This window comes from Rana temporaria, chromosome 2 (genome assembly GCF_905171775.1).
Source record: "Rana temporaria chromosome 2, aRanTem1.1, whole genome shotgun sequence".
NCBI classification, from domain to species: Eukaryota; Metazoa; Chordata; class Amphibia; order Anura; family Ranidae; genus Rana; species Rana temporaria.
Window position 1 is genome coordinate 523360868 of NC_053490.1, and position 17388 is coordinate 523378255.

The 17388-nt window shown below is 45.9% G+C and overlaps 1 protein-coding gene across 5 annotated transcripts in view; it reads right to left on the reverse strand.

Moving 5' to 3' along the window:
• The window catches only part of TMEM39A (transmembrane protein 39A), a 100955-nt gene extending 87795 nt beyond the window's left edge, over positions 1 to 13160 (reverse strand). For 2 of the 5 annotated variants that reach the window (XM_040339093.1, XM_040339092.1), the window contains exon 1: positions 12947 to 13159. The gene's annotated coding sequence lies outside the window, so the exon portion shown is untranslated. Of the gene's footprint in view, positions 1 to 12946 lie in introns of all 5 variants that reach the window. The other 3 variants (XM_040339096.1, XM_040339094.1, XM_040339095.1) reach the window with 2 other exon arrangements.
• Positions 13161 to 17388: the final 4228 nt, after the last annotated feature.

Consider the following 17388-nt stretch of genomic DNA (forward strand, 5'->3'; position numbering starts at 1 on the left):
CATACATTGCGTCACGATTTTCCGAAAGTAGCCGAACGTCGGTGCGCAGGCGCCGTATAGAGCCACACCGACATTCGGCTTCTTTCGGCTACTCGTGACGCGATGTATGCGATCGTCGGAAGCTTGTCAATCAAATAGGAACGCCCAGTGCTGAAGACCATACCCGGAAGCGGCGGAGAAGATCGCTCTCTAAAATGGTAAGTACTGCTTTGTTTTTAAAAAAACTAGACGATTCCCCTTCACAAAATGAGCCTCAATCTAATGTTAAATTTTTTTTTTCCGGGTGAACTCCCGCTTTAATGACACCGGCTGGGAAGGGGTTAAACATCTAGGGCGATCAAAGGGTTAACCGTCTGGCTAACCGGTGTACTGTATGTGATGCTTTTACTAAGGCCCCTTTCACACGGGGCAGGGGAGGTGCGGTGGCGGTATAGTGGCCCGATTTTTAGCGCCGATATACCGTCGTATTTACCGCGATATTCGGTCGCTAGCGGTGGCGGTTTTAACCCCCGCTAGAGGTCAACCGATTATATCGGCTGATTATTTGCCTATTTTTGATAAATCGGCATCGGCAGATTTATTATCAAAATTTGGCCGATATTTTACACTGACCGCCCGCCGTTCCTCCTTTCCTTCTCCACACTCAGCAGCTCTAAGAAAAAAAAAACCTGTACGTCTCTTTTAAAAGTTTCTGCGTTGTGCACATTTTAGATGCGTTTGACATGCAATTACATGTGTTTGCAGTGTGTTTGTTTTTTTTCTAAGCATATTTGGCATGGGGAAGGACAGGTGTTCAGAGGAGCCAAACTTGTTTTTTCCTTCTTCCACCCCCAGGGTTGCATTGAGTAGAAGTTACATGTGTTTACATTAATGAAGCCTGCTTCAATGCAATGGTGTGAACTGTGCTCATTGGCTGGATTTAGGACGGTCTATGCAGTGGTAATGTGTTCAAAAACGCATCCCACTGCATCTGGTTTGAATGGGCCGTGAGGCTGCGTTCTCACCTCCAGCGCTTTGAATTGCGGGCAGTGGCTGAGGTGTGAATTACAAATCGCAGAATGCATATTTGAGATGGCATTCGTAAGAATGGCACCTAAAATCCTGCTGCGGTTCTGCCATGATCGCGCTGCGATCGCATCACGTGAAGCTTGTCGCCCAAAAGTAGCCCCTGAACTTTTTTTTTGGGCAACAAGCTTCACGCGATGCGGGTTGCTGCTTTTTATCGCACGACGATTGTGGCAAAACTGCACCGCAATTTTTAGGTGCCCTTCAAACAAATGCCATCTCAAATGTGCGTTCCGTGATTTTTTCACTCGCACCTCAGCGCTTTGAAATTGCGGGCAGAAACAATTTAAATGCGACCGTCGGAAGCCTGTCAATCAAAAAGGAACGCCCAGTCCCGCAGCCCATACCCCAGAGTACTGATTCGTTTTAAAAAAAAACACCCGATTCCCCTAGACAAAATGAGCCTCAATCTAATGTTAAAAATTAACATTTACGGGTGAACTTCCACTTTAACCACTTAAGCCCCGGACCATATTGCTGCCTAAAGACCCAAGGTGTTTTTACAGTTCGGGACTGCATCGCTTTAAGAGACAATTGCGCGGTCATGCGACGTGGCCCCCAAACAAAATTGGCGTCCTATTTTCCCCCCACAAATAGAGCTTTCTTTTGGTGGTATTTGATCACCTCTGCGGTTTTTATTTTTTGCGCTATAAACAAAAATAAAGCGACAATTTTGAAAAAAATGCAATATTTTTTACTTTTTGTTATAATAAATATCCCCCAAAAACATATATAAAAACATTTTTTTCCCTCAGTTTAGGCCGATACGTATTCTTCAACCTAGTAAAAAAAATCGCAATAAGCGTTTATCGATTGGTTTGCGCAAAATTTATAGCGTTTACAAAATAGGGGATAGTTTTATTGCATTTTTATTAATTATTTTTTTTTTTACTACTAATGGCGGCGATCAGCGTTTTTTTTTCGTGACTGCGACATTATGGCGGACACTTCGGACAATTTTGACACATTTTTGGGACCATTGTCATTTTCACAGCAAAAAATGCATTTAAATTGCATTGTTTATTGTGAAAATGACAGTTGCAGTTTGGGAGTTAACCACAGGTGGCGCTGTAGGAGTTAGGGTGCATCTAGTGTGTGTTTACAACTGTAGGGGGGTGTGGCTGTAGGACTGACGTCATCGATCGAGTCTCCCCTATAAAACGGATCACTCGATCGATGCGCCGCCACAGTGAAGCACGGGGAAGCCGTGTTTACATACGACTCTCCCCGTTCTTCAGCTCCGGGGAGCGATCGCGACGGAGCGGCTATAAACGAATAGCTGCGCCGTCGTCCCGGATCGCTCCCCGAGGGAACCCGACCGCCGCATGTAGCGGTGGGGGGTCCCGATCGGACCCCCCACCCGCTAGAAGGCAAGGACGTACATGTACGCCCATGTGCCTGTACGTGCCATATTGTGGACGTACATTTACATGCGGGGGTCGGGAACTGGTTAATAAGTAACAGTGCATATTTTTTAGCATTGATCACTGTATTCGTGCCACTGGTTCCCACAAAGTTTCAAAAGTGTCAGTTAGTGTTCGATTGTTCGCCGCAACATTGAAGCCCCGCTATAGGCCGCCAATCGCTACTAGGGCTGCAACTAACGATTATTTTCATAATCGATTAGTTGCCCGATTATTGTTTCGTTTAATCGGATAATAGCCTTAAAAAAATTATATATATATATATATATATATATATATATATATATATATATATATATATATGTTGTTTTTTTTTTGGGGCCAATTTGTTGTTGGGCAGATTACAAAACACAAATTGCCGCAAAAACACATTACATGCTTTTCTGCAGCTTCTCCTTTGAAGTATATTGAACCAAAAAAAAAAGCACAGTTTTTTGTATTAAAAAGTCCTGGCCCTTTCCAAATACGCAGCAGCTGAAAAAAAATCATGGATGTGAATGTGTCCCATAGGAAAACATGGAAATGAACTGGAGTGTGTTTCTGCAAAAAGCACCAAAAAACAGAGGTGTGACCCCGGCCTGAGAGGTTTAGTAACATAATGGGGGTTAAAAAAACAAAAATAAGTACAAAAAGAGCAAATAAACTGTAAGAAGTTCATTTATTTACTGTGGGACAGTGAAAGTAATATTTACAGTAGCAATTTGCTTTTTTGTACTATAAAGGGCTAATTTTAGTTTTTTTTTAACCCCATTATGTTACTGGCCGATTAATCGATTATGAAAATTGTAATCGATTAATTTCATAATCGATTAGTTGTCGATTAATCGATTCGTTGTTTCGGCCCTAATCGCTACCATTACTAGTATAAAAAAAAAAAATCCAGAAATAAATACCATAGTTGCAGACACTAGAACGTTTGCGTAAACAAAAAAAAAAAAAGCAGCAGAATCCATTTGGCTACAATTTATGAAGAAATGCGATTTTTACTTTTTTTTGGGGGATATGTTTTTTTTAACAGAAAGTAATAAAAAAAGCAGAGACCACCAAAAGAAAGCTCTATATATGGGAAAGAAAGTACATGAAATTTTATTTGCGTACATCGTCGCACGATTGCGCAATTGCTAGTTAAAGTAACGCAGTGCCGTATCGCAGAAAATGGCCCGATCATGAAGGGGGAGGCGAGGGGGGGGGGGGATATTCCGGAGGTCAAGGACACTTACCTGTCCAGGGATCCCACACTGCCGGCACCCCGACCTGTGACCGGTGTGTGGCACAGAAGGCGGTAAAGGGAAGGAGGGGCGGAATCGCACGTAGATCGCCGATTCTTACCCAGAAGTGACAAATGTGGCAGTTGGGGGGTTGGGAAGGGTGCAAACAACTGGAGCTTCCCCTTTTGGTCGGAGCTCCACTTAAAAGGGAACACAGACAGCAATAAAAACCTGACCGGTTTTCCGTCCAAAACTAAAACAAAACGTTTTGGCTTCCTTTATACTTTAACCCCTTCAATACCGGGCTTTTATACCCACCTCCATACCGGGCCTATTCTGGCACTTCTCTCCTTCATGTACAAATCATCATTCTTTTGCTAGAAAATTACTCAGAACCGCCAAACATTATATATGTTGTTTTTTTTAGCAGACACCCTAGGGAATAAAATGGCGGGCATAGCAACTTTTTATCTTGCACGGTATTTGCGCAATAATTTTTCAAACGCCTTTTTAAAAAAAAAAAAAAAAAATGGTTTCATGAATAAAAAAAATAACAAAACAGTAAAATTAGCCCAATTTCTTTGTAAAATATGAAAGATGATGTTACGCCGAGTAAATAGATACCCAATAAGTCACGTTTTAAAATTGCGCACACTCATGGAATGGCGCCAAACTTCGGCACCTCTAAAATCTCCATAGGCGACGCTTTGAAAATGTTTACAGGTTACCAGTTTAGAGTTACAGAGGAGGTCTAGTGCTAGAATTGTTGCACGCGCTCTAACGCACGCGGCGATACCTCACATGTGGTTTGAATGGCTTTTCATATGGGGGCGGGACTTACGTGTGCGTTCGCTTCTGAGCGCGAGCTACCGGGGACAGGGGCATTTTAAAAAATTTTTTTTATTTTTTTTTTTATTTGACTTTTTTAATTTTTTTGTCACTTTTATTCCTATTACAAGGAATGTAACATCCCTTGTAATAGGAAAGGTGTGTGACAGGTCCACTTTATGGAGAGAGGCGGGGTCAATAAGACCCCACATCTCTCCTCCAGGCTGGAAAAAATGAGATCGTGAAAAAAAAAATTTCACCGATCTCTTGCTTGCTAGCCGCAATCGCGGCTTTGTTTACTTCTGAGAACTCGGGTGTGACGTCATCACATCGCGCCCGGGCCTCGGACGGCCATAGAGATGACCATCTGGTTACCAGTCATCTCTATGCTTCCCATCCTGCGCCTGACGATTCAGTCTCCGGGGCCCCAATGGCACGGGAGAGCCCGGGAAGCACTGGATGGTGGCGGGAGGGGGGGGGGGGGCTATCCCCTCCCACCACCTATAAGAACGATCAAGCGGTGGTACTGCCGCTATGATTGTTCTAATGGTGCACAGAATCGCCGGCACAAAAGAATGATATCTGAATGATGCCTCTAGCTGCACCCATCATTCAGATATCCCCTCATAAAGCCCAGGACGTCATATGACGCCCACCCAGGATGGGTATGAAAGATGAAGTTACGCCAAGTAAATAGATACCAAACATGTCACTGTTTATAATTGCACGCACTTGTGGAATGGCGCTTAACTACGGTACCTAAAAATCTCCATAGGCGACGCTCTAAAGATTTTTTACGGTTACCAGGTTGGAGTTACAGAGGAGGTCTAGGACTAGAATTACTGCTCTCGCTCTGACGCTCGCGGTGATACCGCACATGTGCGATTTGAACACCGGTTACATATGCGGGCGCAACTTCCGTATGCGTTTTCTTTGCTGCGTGAGCTCGCGGAGACGGGAGCGCTTTAAAAAAAAAAAAAAAAAACGTATCTTATTAATTTTTGTAATATAAAATTGTGTTTTTATTGCTGTCACAAGGCATGTAAACATGCCTTGTGACAGCAAGAGCCGGTTCACACACAGGCGGCACGACTTTGGGGGCGACTCGGCAAGGCGATCTCAAGGCGTCTCGAGAGGCAACTTGCAAAATTACTTCTGTATTGAAAATGTGAAAAGGGGGAGATACTGCGCTAATCTAAATATCAAGTGAGCAGCCACACAAGCAATATGACAAAAATTGAAAATAAAATGGTGGAACGGTATGCAGCGCTGAAAATTCTTATAAAGAACAAATTATGCATCAATGTGATGATAACACAATAACCTGTGAGTGAGTGTCCATTTAAAACAACCAGCACAAAAAGAAAAACACAAAGAAAAAAGTCCATCAATATGGGGTGTATGACCACATCCTCATCTTTGGAAGGACTTTCTGCACGGTAGAATCGAAAATAGATGGAATACTCTTACCAGATGTCGTGGATCTGCTTGTCAGCGACAACAGATCACAAAGGCATGTAAGGGATCGGCTCGGCTCTGCTCGGCTGGATGTTGGTATAGTGGTAAACTCACCACGGGGTATCCTGTTGGGTGGCTGTAGGCCTGGACTGGAACCTCACCGTAGGTGTACTCGCTCCAACTCTAATCCGTAGACAGGAACCAAGGGTCCGATTCTTTAAACGCCAAATGGTGGTGCAAACAGTGGTGTCCACTGGTGCAAGGTGCACACTGGTATGGAGCTTTTGAAAAAACTTTGTATCCAGGCAAGTCATGCAGGGAAGAGAAAGAAAACAACATCCGGAGCATTGTTTTCTTTCTCTTCCCTGCATGACTTGCCTGGATACAAAGTTTTTTCAAAAGCTCCATACCAGTGTGCACCTTGCACCAGTGGACACCACTGTTTGCACCACCATTTGGCGTTTAAAGAATCGGACCCTTGGTTCCTGTCTACGGATTAGAGTTGGAGCGAGTACACCTACGGTGAGGTTCCAGTCCAGGCCTACAGCCACCCAACAGGATACCCCGTGGTGAGTTTACCACTATACCAACATCGAGCAGAGCCGAGCCGATCCCTTACATGCCTTTGTGATCTGTTGTCGCTGACAAGCAGATCCACGACATCTGGTAAGAGTATTCCATCTATTTTCGATTCTACCGTGCAGAAAGTCCTTCCAAAGATGAGGATGTGGTCATACACCCCATATTGATGGACTTTTTTCTTTGTGTTTTTCTTTTTGTGCTGGTTGTTTTAAATGGACACTCACTCACAGGTTATTGTGTTATCATCACATTGATGCATAATTTGTTCTTTATAAGAATTTTCAGCGCTGCATACCGTTCCACCACTTCTGTATTGAAGTCAATGCAAGTCCCCCCTGAATCGCCCCCAAAGTCGTACAGGAACCTTTTTCTAAGTCGGAGCGACTTGCGTCGCTCCTATTAGAACGGTTCCATTGACTACTGCGGACCGTGACTTGTCATCGGCTGAGTCGCCTGACAGGTCGCCCCTGTGTGAACCGGCTCCAAGAGGTGGTGACAGGTACTCTTTATGGAGGCTTTTTTAGACCCCCCGATCCCTCCTTTGCACTTCAAAGTATTCAGAATTCAGATCGCCAAAAACGGCGATTCTGAATACCGTGTATTTTTTTTAAACCAGCGCCATTGGCAGCCGAGTAACCCAGAAGTGACGTCATGTGTTCACACTGAAGAGACTGGATCGTTGCCGTTTGGTGGCATTGTTTCAGTCTCTCGCTGGGCACTGGGGGCAACGGATCGTGCAGCGGATCTCCCGGTGGGAAGGGAAGCCCGGTAAGAGCGGTGGAGGCGGCAGGAGGGGGGGGGGGGAATGTCCCCTCCCGCTCCTCCGGGATAACAACCGAGCAGCTTTAAGCCGCATCGATGGTTATCCCTGGAAAGCCAATTGCCCGCTCTACAAAATGATACCGGATGATGCCTGCAACTGCGGGCATCATACCGGTATAACCCCCGAAAGCCGAGGCCGCATATGCGCGTACGCATGGCGGGAAGGGGTTAAAGCCGGCCAGGAAGGGCAATAAATGATTGTGGGAAATCTGCTTATCTGCATTGTGGCCGCCCTTCCAAGTTCACCGAAGACATAAAAACAAACAGCTCATATCTAGAGATCTAATCATATTGCAAACTACAAAAAAAAAATTATAAAAAATTAAGTCCGGAGCACAAATAAAAAGCACCTCCGGGCACAAACTAACCACACAAAAAATGGAGTGCGGCCAACAGATGTCTATATGACAAGATATAATTAAATCACACGGGACGCATGCAAAGAATTACTGCAAACGGGTTCCTCTGAAACTCAGATCCAAATTCTCAGGAAGTGCGACAGCATGGCGAGGGGAGACACTAGAGTTCCATGATGTCACAGATAGAGGTGGGCGATTTTGGCCCTCCAAAAAATCAGCGATTTAAAAAAAAAAAAAAAAAAAATTGATTCGAATCAAGTTTTTTTTTTCCAATGGACACCGCGCCGGTCCTAAGTTTTTAGGCGAGGCCTCGGTTTCAGCCTAGTCCGCCGCGATCCTGGGAAAATGCCGCGGACTAGGCCGAAGCCGCAACCTCGCCTAAAACATCCTGCCCGCAGCTTGCCGCAGCCTTTTCCCAGGATCACAGCGAGGGCAAGATTTTTTAGGCAAGGCCTAGAAGAAAAAAACGATTTGGTCCAAATCTAAATGATTTGCCCTCGCAACTCGATTTTTTTCCCCAGCCCTAGTCACTGAGTCCTCTGTTATAGCCTATCCAATCATTCACTAGAGAGAGCAGTGACATCACTGAGAATGCAGCCTATCCATTTACTAGAGAGCGGTGACATCACTGAGAATGCAGCCTATCCATTCACTAGAGAGAGGTGACATCACTGAGAATGCAGCCTATCCATTTACTAGAGAACGGTGACATCACTGAGAATGCAGCCTATCCATTCACTAGAGACCGGTGACATCACTGAGAATGTAGCCTATCCATTCACTAGAGACTGTGACATCACTGAGAATGCAGCCTATCCATTCACGAGAGACTGTGACATCACTGAGAATGCAGCCTATCCGTTCACTAGAGACCGGTGACATCACTGAGAATGCAGCCTATCCATTCACTAGAGAGTGGTGACATCACTGAGAATGCAGCCTATCCATTCACTAGAGAGCGGTGACATCACTGAGAATGCAGCCTATCCATTCACTAGAGACCGGTGACATCACTGAGAATGTAGCCTATCCATTCACTAGAGACTGTGACATCACTGAGAATGCAGCCTATCCATTCACGAGAGACTGTGACATCACTGAGAATGCAGCCTATCCATTCACTAGAGACCGGTGACATCACTGAGAATGCAGCCTATCCATTCACTAGAGACCGGTGACATCACTGAGAATGCAGCCTATCCATTCACTAGAGACCGGTGACATCACTGAGAATGCAGCCTATCCATTCACTAGAGAGCGGTGACATCACTGAGAATGCGGCCTATCCATTCACTAGAGATCGGTGACATCACTGAGAATGCAGCCTATCCGTTCACTAGAGAGCGGTGACATCACTGAGAATGCGGCCTATCCATTCACTAGAGAGCGGTGACATCACTGAGAATGCGGCCTATCCATTCACTAGAGAGCGGTGACATCACTGAGAATGCGGCCTATCCATTCACTAGAGAGCGGTGACATCACTGAGAATGCGGCCTATCCAGTCACTAGAGAGCGGTGACATCACTGAGAATGCAGCCTATCCATTCACTAGAGACCGGTGACATCACTGAGAATGTAGCCTATCCATTCACTAGAGACCTGAGAATGCAGCCTATCCAATCACTAGAGAGCGGTGACATCACTGAGAATGCAACCTATCCACTCACTAGAGAGCGGTGACATCACTGAAAACGCAGCCTATCCAATCACTATAGGCCGGTGACATCACTGAGAATGCAGCCTATCCATTCACTAGAGAGCGGTGACATCACTGAGAATGCAGCCTATCCATTCACTAGAGACTGTGACATCACTGAGAATGCAGCCTATCCATTCACTAGAGACCGGTGACATCACTGAGAATGCAGCCTATCCATTCACTAGAGACTGTGACATCACTGAGAATGCAGCCTATCCATTCACTAGAGACCGGTGACATCACTGAGAATGCAGCCTATCCATTCACTAGAGACCGGTGACATCACTGAGAATGCAGCCTATCCATTCACTAGAGAGCGGTGACATCACTGAGAATGCGGCCTATCCATTCACTAGAGATCGGTGACATCACTGAGAATGCAGCCTATCCGTTCACTAGAGAGCGGTGACATCACTGAGAATGCGGCCTATCCATTCACTAGAGAGCGGTGACATCACTGAGAATGCGGCCTATCCATTCACTAGAGAGCGGTGACATCACTGAGAATGCGGCCTATCCATTCACTAGAGAGCGGTGACATCACTGAGAATGCGGCCTATCCAGTCACTAGAGAGCGGTGACATCACTGAGAATGCAGCCTATCCATTCACTAGAGACCGGTGACATCACTGAGAATGTAGCCTATCCATTCACTAGAGACCTGAGAATGCAGCCTATCCAATCACTAGAGAGCGGTGACATCACTGAGAATGCAACCTATCCACTCACTAGAGAGCGGTGACATCACTGAAAACGCAGCCTATCCAATCACTATAGGCCGGTGACATCACTGAGAATGCAGCCTATCCATTCACTAGAGAGCGGTGACATCACTGAGAATGCAGCCTATCCATTCACTAGAGACTGTGACATCACTGAGAATGCAGCCTATCCATTCACTAGAGACCGGTGACATCACTGAGAATGCAGCCTATCCATTCACTAGAGACATGACTTTTCCTGTAAAAGTCAAGAATGGCTCCGCCCCAACCATCTTTACCACTGTAACAAACTGGTCAGAAGAGAGGCGTCTCTGCCATGGCTGACGTCTCGTAGTTTCCTGGCCGTCATGCTGAGCCTCTCTCTTCAATCCTCGATGTCACTGACCTGGAACAAGTAGATAAAGAAGCACTGCTGACTTTTCTCTGACTTTCTTCACCTGTGTCCTCGTTGCAGGTCAGTGACTCAGAAATGACTGAAGCCACAGAACGTTTGCCAGGCAGATGGTATTTTCGGCAGGGATCGGCAGTCCCTGGGCTGATTTATTTCTTTCTCCATGTGATGGGACGCTCCCGCATACAATACATGGGGGGGGACTCATATGAAGACATTGCACCTTCTATATGAAGGATGGAGAACCTTGGCACCCCAGATGTTCTGGAACTACATTTCCCATGATGCTCAGCTACACTGCAGAGTGCATGAGCATCATGGGAAATGTAGTTCCGAGGTTCTCCATCACTGTCCTATACAATGTATCCATCTAGTGATCACTTCTTTAATAACTTCCAGGCCAATCACAGCAACAATGAGAATCCGTGACCAGAGAGCCAATCAGGACAGTTCCTCCGATATGATCGGACAAGCATGAAAATGTTCCTTGTACGGTACTGGATCGTACCATTCTCGTTTAGTCAGTACAGTTGTCGTCCGAAAATACAACACAAATACATCACAACACGTGACATCACAACACGTGACATCACAACACGTGACATCACAACACAAATACATCACAACACGTGACATCACATCACTTCCAAGATCGTCTTTTTCTGTCGTACGAGAATCTCTGTGACTTTAGTAACTTATTCAATCTCTACTTGCAACTATCTAGCGGGAAAAAGTCGTACGATCCGACGTCCAATATTCCGATCGTGTGTACGGGGCATTGGGCTGGGTGTACTATATGGGGGGGGGGGGGGGTGGTGGCAAGCAATACATATACAGGCAGGGAGAGTATAATCACATGTACAGGGAGGGGGGTTGCATATATACTACTGGGGGGGGGGGGGGGGGAGTCACACTCCCACAAGTACAGGTTGGGGGAGGGGGGTGTATATACATTATTGGGGGGGGGTCATACTCACACATGTACAGATGGGTGGGAGGGGGTGTATATACATTATTGGGGGGGGGGGGTCATACATGTACAGATGGGGGAGGGGGTGTATATATTATTGGGGTGTATATAAATTTTTGGGCGTCATACTCACACATTTACAGATGGGGAGGGGGGTGTATATACATTATTGGGGGGGGGGTCATACTCACACATGGGGGGAGGGGGGTGTATATATCATTGGGGTGTATATACATTATTGGGGGGGGTCATACTCGCACATGTACAGATGGGGGAAGGGGGTGTATACATTTTTTGGAGGGTGTATATACATTATTGGGGGGGGGTCATACTCACACATGGGGGGAGGGGGGTGTATATATCATTGGGGTGTATATACATTATTGGGGGGGTCATACTCGCACATGTACAGATGGGGGAAGGGGGTGTATACATTTTTTGGAGGGTGTATATACATTATTGGGGGGGGGTCATACTCACACATGGGGGGAGGGGGGTGTATATATCATTGGGGTGTATATACATTATTGGGGGGGTCATACTCGCACATGTACAGATGGGGGAAGGGGGTGTATACATTTTTTGGAGGGTGTATATACATTATTGGGGGGGTCATATTCACACATGTACAATTGGGAGGAGGGGGTGTATATAGATTATTGGGGTGTATATACATTATTGGGGGGGTCATATTCACACATGTACAGGTGGGGGAGGGGGTATATATTATTGGAGGGTGTATATATATATATTATTGGGGGGAGGGGGGGGTCATACTCACACATGTACAGATGGGGGAGGGGGTGTATATACATTATTGGGGGGATGTATATACATTATTGGGGGGGGGGGTCATACTCACACATGTACAGGTGGGGGAGGGGGGTGTATATACATTTTTTGGGGGGGTATATATATATACATTATTGGGGAGGTCATATTCACACACGTACAATTGGGGGGAGGGGATGTATATAGATTATTGGGGTGTATATACATTATTGGGGGGGGGGTCATACTCACACATGTACAGGTGGGGGAGGGGGGTGTATATACATTTTTGGGGGGGGTATATATATATATACATTATTGGGGGGGTCATATTCACACACGTACAATTGGGGGGAGGGGATGTATATAGATTATTGGGGTGTATATACATTATTGGGGGGGGGGGGTCATACTCACACATGTACAGGAGGGGGTGTATACATTGTTTGGGGGGTGTATATACATTATTGGGGGGAGGGTCATATTCACACATGTACAATTGGGGGGAGGGGGTGTATATAGATTATTGGGGTGTATATACATTATTGGGGGGGTCATACTCACACATGTACAGGTGGGGGAGGGGCATATATTATTGGGGGGTGTATATATACATTATTGGGGGGAGGGGGGGTCATACTCACACATGTACAGGTGGGGGGAGGGGGTGGCTCAGACATCAGTTGTGGTTCTTCTCTTCCCCCCAGTAGGGAGCTCCGGACTGGCTCATGTTGTGTAGGTGGAGGAGGGGGGGTACCGGTACAGCAGCCTGTCTCTCCCCCTCTCTCTCTTCTTCTTCTTCCCTCTTTCTGCAGCTGCCCAGGAGAGACGTGGCAGAGTGAGCTCTTCCGTCATCAGCCAGCGACCCCCGGCGCGCATGCTCGGTACTGCAGCGGGGAATCCCCTACGCCATCTTTCTGGTGGCACGTCTCCGAGGAGAAGTGAAGTCGGTGCTGCTTTCCTGATGATACAATAACCGGCATTGATAGAAAACCAGCGCCTAAGGGGTTCTGTCATCCCACATTATATGGGGGGTGGTTCTGGGGAGTTTAGACATGCAGCCTGTGAGATGTCAGGCGCCATCTTGGTTGTGGCACACCTGTATTACACACCACATCTGTATAAGTTGTTATGTATTGGTACAGAGCTTTGTAATTGCCAAATATAATATCAGACAAGAAATGAACAAATCTATTTCACAAGGTATTTCAAATCACAGCTTTATGGGTCCCAAACTGGAGCCGAACCCTCATATTCTGATGATCATTTAAAGTGGCCATTAAAGGTTCGGTTCTCCTTTACCCAATAAAACCATACTACCAGGGGCCAGTAAATCACATATTTACCGGCCCCTTCCTCACTCATCTTAAAGCGGGAGTTCACCCATAAAAAAAATTAACATTAGATTGATGCTAATTTTGTCTAGGGGAATCGGCTAGTTGTTTTAAAATCGAAGCAGTACTTACCGTTTTAGAGAGCGATCTTTTCCGCCGCTTCCGGGTATGGTCTTCGGGACTGGGCGTTCCTATTTGATTGACAGGCTTCTGACAGGCTTCCGACGGTCGCATCCATCGCTTCACGAGTAGCCGAAAGAAGCCGAACGTCGGTGCGGCTCTATACTGCGCCTGCACACCGACGTTCGGCTACTCGTGACGCGATGTATGCGACCGTCGGAAGCCTGTCAATCAAATAGGAACGCCCAGTCCCGCAGCCCATACCCGGAAGCGGCGGAGAAGATCGCTCTCTAAAACGGTACAGCTTCGATTTAAAAAAAAATAGCCGATTCCCCTAGACAAAATGAGCATCAATCTAATGTTAAAATTTTTTATTTCCGGGTGAACCTCCACTTTAAAACATCCCCCTGTGTGTACCCGCAGCAGCAGCCGGTGGGAAAGGAGAGGAGGGAATCCGGGAACCACTGTGGTGGAAACGGGGGCCCAGGGCAGTAGAGAGAATCTGTGCGCACCCTGTGCGCACGCCTATGGTGTCACATCGTTCCTGTTTTGGGTTCTTCTCTAATGCCGCCTAAACACGACCGTTGTTCGGGTTGTAAAAAATGACGTTTTTTTTTCATGTCATTAAAAAACGATTGTGTGTGGGCTCCAGAGCATTTTTCACGATGTAAAAAATGGCCATTAAAAATTTCGAACATGCTCTAATTTTTCACGTCGTTTTTAACGTCGTAAAAAAATGGTCGTGTGTGGGCTTTAACGACGTGAAAAAAACGCGTAGTTTCGTATTTGTTGGCCGACAATTATTTTCCATTTGTATGCAATACAAGTTCCTGGCCAACGCCCTTCGGACAAATGTCCTACGTTTTGTCCACGGAAAATCCGATCGTGTGTACGAGGCTTAACTCTGAAATCATGTTTGTAATTATATTTTTTTTTTTTGGCAGTGTCCCTCCTGGCCTTTAAATGAAGGTAAAAAACAGCTTAGTGCTCTTTTTTTTTTTTGTATTCTTTATTTATACAAAAGTGCCATGAGTCGATTACAACATCAATGTTCCAAAGAAATAAGTACACAATCTCCTATAATATTAATATATTACAACTTAAAGGGGTTGTAAGCCTACGTGTTTGTTTACCTTAACCACTTTAAGACCAAGCCTGTTTTTCAGACTCGGAGGCAGATCCACAAAAGGATTACGCCAGCGTATCTACTGATACGCCGGCGTAATTTTAAATTTCCCGCGTCGTATCTTTGTTTTGAATCCTCAAACCAAGATACGACGGCATTTGGGATCGATCTAAGATGCAATTTAATGGTGGCCGCTAGGTGGCGTTCCCGTCGTAATCCGCTTCGAGTATGCAAATGAGCTATTTACGGCGATCCACGAACGTACGCCGGCCCGTCGCATTTTTTTTTCGTCGTTTGCGTTCGGCTTTTTCCAGCGTATAGTTAAAGCTGCCATACTGAGGCGTACTCAATGTTAAGTATGGCCGTCCTTCCCGCGTACAATTTAGAATTTTTTACATCATTTGCGTAAGTCGTTCGCGAATAGGAATTTGCGTAGAATGACGTCACCGTCGTAAGCATTGGCGGGTTCCGGTTTAATTTCAAGCATGCGCACTGGGATACCCCCAGGGACGGCGCATGCGCAGTTAAAAAAAACGTTGTTTACGTCGGGTCACGACGTATTAACATAAAACACGCCCCCATCACTCCTATTTGAATTCCGCGCCCTTATGCCGCAACATATACACTACGCCGCCGTAACTTACGGCGCGAATTCGTTGAGGATTCGAAACAAAGCCAGGTAAGTTACAGCAGTGTAGCGTATCTTAGATACGCTACGCTCGGCGCAATAATGCGCCATTGTACGAGGATCTACCCCTCTGTGTTTACAAGTTAAAAACAATTTTTTTTGCTAGAAAAATACTTGGAACCCCCAAACATTATAATTTTTTTTTCTAACACCCTAGAGAATAAAATGGCGGTCATTGCAATACTTTTTGTCACACCGTATTTGCGCAGCGGTCTTACAAGCGCACTTTTTTGGGAAAAAATTCACTTTTTTTAATTAAAAAATAAGACAACAGTAAAGTTAGCCAAATTTTTTTTTATATTGTGAAAGATAATGTTACGCCGAGTAAATTGATACCCAACATGTCACGCTTCAAAATTGCGCCCACTCGTGGAATGGCGTCAAACTTTTACCCTTAAAAATCTCCATAGGCGACGTTTAAAAACTTCTACAGGTTGCATGTTTTGAGTTACAGAGGAGGTCTAGGGCTAGAATTATTGCTCTCGCTCTAACGATCGCGGCGATACCTCACATGTGTGGTTTCAACACCGTTTTCATATGCGGGCGCTTCTGCGCATGACCCATGTAAACATCCCTTGTAATAGAAAAAAAGCATGACAGGTCCTTTTTAATGTGAGATCTGGGGATTTAAATGCAATAAAAAAAAAAAAATGTAATTTAAAAAAATGTCCCTTTAACCACTTGAGAGCCGCGCTATAGACAAAAGACGTCCACAGCGCGGCTCTCAACTGCCGGGTGGACGTCCTGCTATTTACATTCCCCGTACGTGCCGCCGAGGGCGTGCAGCGGGGGAAAACTGTGCCCGCCGTGTCACCTGATGCCGATGCGCGTGCCTGGCGGCCGCGATGTCCGCCTGGTACCCGCGATCGGCAGTGACAGAGCAGGGACGTGAAGCTCTGTGTGTAAACACACAGATCCACGTCCTGTCAGGGAGAGAGGAGACCAATGCTGTGTCCCTTGTACATAGGGACACAGATCGGTCACCTCCCCCAGTCAGTCCCCTCCCCCCACAGTAAGAATCACTCCTAGGGAACACATTTAACCTCTTCCTCGCCCCCTAGTGTTAACCCCTTCCCTGCCGGTCACATATATACAGTAATCAGTGCATATTTATAGCACTGATCGCTGTATAAATGTGAATGGTTCCAAAATAGTGTCAAATGTGTCCGCCGCAATATCGCAGGCCTGACAAAAATCGCAGATCGCCGACATTACTAATAAAAAAATTAAAATAAAATAAAAATTCATAAATCTATCCCCTATTTTGTAGGCGCTCTAACTTTTGTGCAAACCAATCAATAGACGCTTATTGCATTTTTTTTTTACCAGAAATATGTAGAAGAATATGTATCGGCCTATACTGAGTAAAAAAATAGGGCCAGATTCACGTAGGGGCGCGGCGGCGTAACGTATCGTAGATACGTTACACCGCCGCAAGTTTTCATCGCAAGTGCCTGATTCACCAAGCACTTGCGATGAAAACCTACGCCGGCGGCCTCCGGCGCAAGGCGGGCCAATTTAAATGGGCGTTTGCCATTTGAATTAGGCGCGCTCCCGCGCCGGACCTACTGCGCATGCTCCGTTTCGTAATTCCCGTCGTGCTTTGCGCGCCGTGACGTCATTTTTCCGAACGGCGACGCGCGTAGCGTAATTCCGTATTCCCGGACGGCTTACGCAAACGACGTTATTTTTTAAATTTCGACGCGGGAACGACGGCCATACTTTATACAGCAATACGATTGCTGCGTAAAGTTAAGGCACTAAAAAAACCGACTAACTTTGCGACGGGAAACTAGACTAGCGGCGACGTAGCGAACG